The sequence below is a fragment of the Halichoerus grypus genome, chromosome X, assembly GCF_964656455.1.
Source record: "Halichoerus grypus chromosome X, mHalGry1.hap1.1, whole genome shotgun sequence".
NCBI lineage: Eukaryota > Metazoa > Chordata > Mammalia > Carnivora > Phocidae > Halichoerus > Halichoerus grypus.
The window spans coordinates 106,635,526-106,640,464 of NC_135727.1; the positions used below are offsets into that span (position 1 = coordinate 106,635,526).

The window sequence follows — 4,939 nt, forward strand, 5'->3', positions numbered from 1 at the left end:
GGGTTTAGGCTTAAGTGACAGTGCCTTAACAAGAGGAAAGAAAATTGTACTGCATTTTTCCTCCTGTAGCCTGAAAACATAATGGCATACAGATATTAAATATATTCTTACAAACGTCCAGGTCATGTTTACCAGCTGGAATTCTTTTACTTAATGTAGGGGTATTTTGCATTGTGATATTTAATCAAGACATAAACATGTGCAGAAGACTGTTGATTTAAGACAAATTTGAGATCCACTAAAATTAATTGTTCTCTGTTTGTCCTTCTGGTGGCTGTAGAAGCTTCGTATTTTCTTTGGACATCACTAGATCTCTTAGGCTCTTGAAGTACAACTTTTAATGCTATATGAATTTTGCCATTTTGCTAACACTGGTATGCTCTGTGTATCCACTGGAATGATTAATTCCATTCATATTAATTTTGGTTACAAATCTAACTGATGGAGGAGGGGTATTTAGGTCCACATTCTATTTTCAAGCTATGTATTCTGTTTTCATAATTTGTCTGTGGAGACCACCATCTTCTCCCACGCCTGATGCCCAGAGTGCAATTTTTTAAAAATAATTTGAACCAAGACTCTTGATTACTGTAACTAACGTTAAAAGTGGCTGGATTCCAAGGGTGGAAACGAAGTAGAAAGTGCTTTCATATATTCAGAATATTTTCCTAACAATGGTTTTGAAGGAAACAATGCATATGTATGGGTCTTCATTAAAGCACACAAAAGCTACAAAGGGCTAGAAAATCATGAGAAGTTGCCACATGAGTAAGATACTTTTTTAACACAGACAAAGCAGCTGAGAGTCAGTCTCTTCTTTTGTTATATGTATAGCAACTTAGCTGATTATGTGGGATAGTAGGGACAAGCAGGGCAGTTAGAGAAATCATAATCATTGGGGCCTTTCTTACCAGGATTTACAATAAATTGTCAAGAAGAAAAAGTCTGGTTTTTGTTCCTACATCTGTTCACATTCTGAATTCAGGATTCAGTTATATGAACTATGAAGAATAAAGAGGTGTATAAGAACCAGTCCCAGATCTTAAGTTGTTTACAGTTTACAAGGAAAGATAAAGCATGATTATGTCATCAATATATCCTGAGACTAGCCTACTTACAAAATAAGGTTACATTTCTTTTAAACGTCTAGTAACAACTTCTGTGGCAGTGCTAGGCCTTGAGTAAATGATAAAGTGTTTCTGATTCAGTTATTATCTGCTTATGTGATATTATAACTGGCCATATATGACTAGGTTTTCTCAGACAGGATGAATGACTTTAAAGGTCTATCCCGTTCCTTCTAACATATTACAGTGTTTATTCTTCTTGAGTAAAGCAATGGTAGTGAAATATTTAAGGGAAAGTTTCTTAATTTAAAAAGAATCAGAGAGGGGCACCTGGGTGGCTCAGTCGGTTAAGGGTCTGCCTTTGGCTCAGGTCATGATCCCAGGGTCCTGGGATCGAGCCCCACATCAGATTCCCTGCTCAGTGGAGAGCCAGCTTCACCTTCCCCCTCTCCCTCTCCCCCACAACTCGTGTTCTCGCTCACTCTGCTCTCTCTCTCTCAAATAAATAAATAAAATACCTTTAAAAAAATCAGACCAAGAAATGGGAACAACCTAAATGTCCACCAATGGATAAATGGATGAAAAAAAGATGTGGTATCTATATACAATGGAATATTATTTAGTCATCAGAAAGGAGGATACCTTGCCATTTGTGACAACATAGATGGACACTGAGCCCATTATGCTAAATGAGATAAGTCAGACAGAGAAAAACAAATACTGTATGATCTCACTTATATGTGGAATCTAAAAAACCAAACTTGTAAAAAACAGTAAAATGGTAGTTACCCTGGGGATAGGGGTGGGGGGATATGATTGATGTTGCTTAAGGGTCCAAACATGGAATGAGGAGTAAATAAGCTACAGAGATCTAATGCACACTATGATGAACATAGACAACAATATTGTGCTGTAATTATATAATGTGATAAATGTCACTACAACAGCAATAATATTACAATAAATAAATGTATCAAAGTAACACATACACCTTAAATTTAGTGTTACATGTCAAATATATTAAATAAAAATATAAAGAATCAAAAGTTACTCACATGCAGCTGCAAAACAGAGAAAACAAACTCTCAGTATATCATCTCTTCAATAAAACCTGACAAGGCAAAAGCTATTTATTATCTTTTCAGTGTCTGAAAATATAATTTCAATTATAAGATTATCTCTTATGTTTTAGAAATTTTCCAAGCATTGCTCCTTTCCAAATGTTTTTACATTTTCCTGTGTTATTATGGTTAATACCTTATTCTATTTAAGGCAGCTTATTTGTGAACAGTCTATGTGATCTTAATTGATTTTTGAACCTAGTTTTACTTATTTTTTAAAGACTTTATTTGAGACAGAGAGAGAGCGAGAGCATGCACGAGTGAGCACAAGCGGGGGAGGGGCAGAGGGAGAGGAAGCAGCAGACTCCCCGCTGAGCTGAAGGCAGATGCTTAACCAACTGAGCCACTGAAGTGCCTCTTGAATCTAGTTTTAAATGAATTGTGGATCCCTACATCAAAAACTAATGATGTATTGTATGGTAACTAACATAACATAATAAAATAAAATTTAAAAAAATAAAAAATAAAAAAACCAAAGGGTTAGGTGATGAAATAAATCTCCATAATATTTGACTGCCCTTTTACAATTGCATTAACATAAGCAAGACAAAACAAACTATAAATAAGCAGAAAAAAAAATCAGTTAAAATGGGGGAAACACCAAGGAAGTTATTTTTACCTAGACAAACCTGAATATGCAACTGTGAAAAAATGCACCCAATTCTTTGTCTTTTAGCCTTTTATTCTGTTGATTCCATTTTCAAACTCTACATTGTTCACAGTGGATTTCAACAAAGTATTTCTTTTGCCAGCTTTACTGAGATGCAATTGACATATAGCATTGTTTAAGTTTAGGGTAGACAATGTGTTGATTTGATACACTTGTATATTGCAAAGTGATTACTACCATGGCATTAGCTAACACTTCCATCATGTCCCATAATTACTATTTCTTTTTTGTGTGTGGTAAGAACATTTAAGATTTATTCTCTTAACAACTTTCAAGTACATAATACAGGATTATTAACTACAAAATATTTCTTGAGAAGTATTATGACATAAAGTAACCTCCAACTTCTAATCTTACACTGTTCATTATTTATCATAAAGTGCCATGCAAATTGGCATTCTTATAATCATGAATACAGAAATGGGGTATTTACTAATATTGAATTTTCAATGACAAGGTTTTCTGCAGTAAGCAAAACATTCATTTGTTTTTCAACACATTCAAATCAACTACAACATAATTGGATGTTAATAATCTAGTACAAAATATATATATGGTGGATAATTTCCCCTCTCTTCAAAGGTTAGATTGCCACAGGGAAATAATAAAAATTAGCTTTAATAAAGCAAACTTTAAATGGGAAGTTACCTAAGTAAATAAACCACTGAATTAACTGTAGTGCTTAGTTTAGCATCTTAACAATTACAGTTACGGAGTAAATATTTGCTAAATTGAAAGGAGTACTATCTATCTATCTATTTATTTATTACTTTAAGATTTTATTTATTTATTTGACAGAGAGAGCGAGTGCACAAGCAGGGGGAGCGGCAGAGGGAGAGGGAGAAGCAGGCGGGGAGCCCGATGAGGGGCTCGATCCCAGGACCCCGGGATCATGACCTGAGCCGAAGGCAGATGCTTAACCGACTGAGCCACCCAGGCACCCAGAGTACTATCACTGTCGAGAAAATACTTTATTCTGAGTTATTTTATTAACCCCTTTGATGAATTCAGTATGAACCTGATATAATTGGCAAGGTCCAGAAATAATTTTTTAATAGAATCTAAGTAAATAAGGTCGATTCACTAAACTGAAAGTAAATAAATTAAAAAAAATTTTTTTTTAAGTAGTCTCTAACCCAACGTGGGGCGGGAACTCACAACCCCAAGGTCAAGAGTTGCATGCTCTACCGACTGAGCCAGCCAGATACCCCCGAAAGTAAATAAATTTCAGAGCTCCCAATAACTACTTCATCTCCAAGAACTTGAAGAACTTTAGAAGGAGGAATTCACCACCAACAAATATTAGTGCTTGATTTGTGGGGGAGGGTTTGCAAATGGTTGAACACTTGCATGATTTCAGAAACCGGCATTTTCTTGGATTAGATTTATTATATGTGAATTATCTCAAATGTTTCTTAAGTATACACTGTTAAACAGAGAGATCATCTGCTGTCAGTATATTTGATTTTAATATTTAATATATCTCCTCACATTTACATTTATCTTAATTTACTATTAATTTGGGTTATCTGGAAAAGACTAACTCAGCACCGTATTTTCCTTTCAATCAGCGCCATGTGTAAATTTGGCCAGTAGCTGATTCTGAGACATGGTAGGTAGCACACCTACCTTCCCGCTGTAATGATAGGTTGTAAGAGGAATACACTGGATTCCTGGCTACAACTTCTCACTCTTACCATGAGGGCACAAAATCCTGCTTCTCTCCTGTGAGTTCATACACTGTCATTAATGACAAAAGGGCAAAAAGACTGTCCATTTCTATCCTTTATCCCCGTTACATCCTCTTTGCCATGATTTACCCCAGGAATACTCCCGTGGGGCTGTCTGGGTAAATCAAAGCATGTCCTCTCTCTTGAGCACCATTTGGCTGACTACACAGACTCTGACTGACTGCGAGTAACCGGCACAAAGGGCAAATGAGTGGCTTAATGCAGGCATCAAAAAAGATATCTGATTTGTACTACTAGGCTATTTTAAAAACAGAATAAATTGTACCTGAGCTGAAGGAAAGTACAGTAAAAAGCTCCTTAAAAAAAAAAAAAACCCAAAAATAAAATTGT

General features: G+C 35.5%; 1 pseudogene; it reads right to left on the bottom strand.

The window, feature by feature from the left end:
• Positions 1-244: 244 nt before the first annotated feature.
• On the bottom strand, positions 245-4,635 carry LOC118533812 (ubiquitin-conjugating enzyme E2 variant 2 pseudogene; annotated as a pseudogene).
• Between the last annotated feature and the right edge of the window lie 304 nt (positions 4,636-4,939).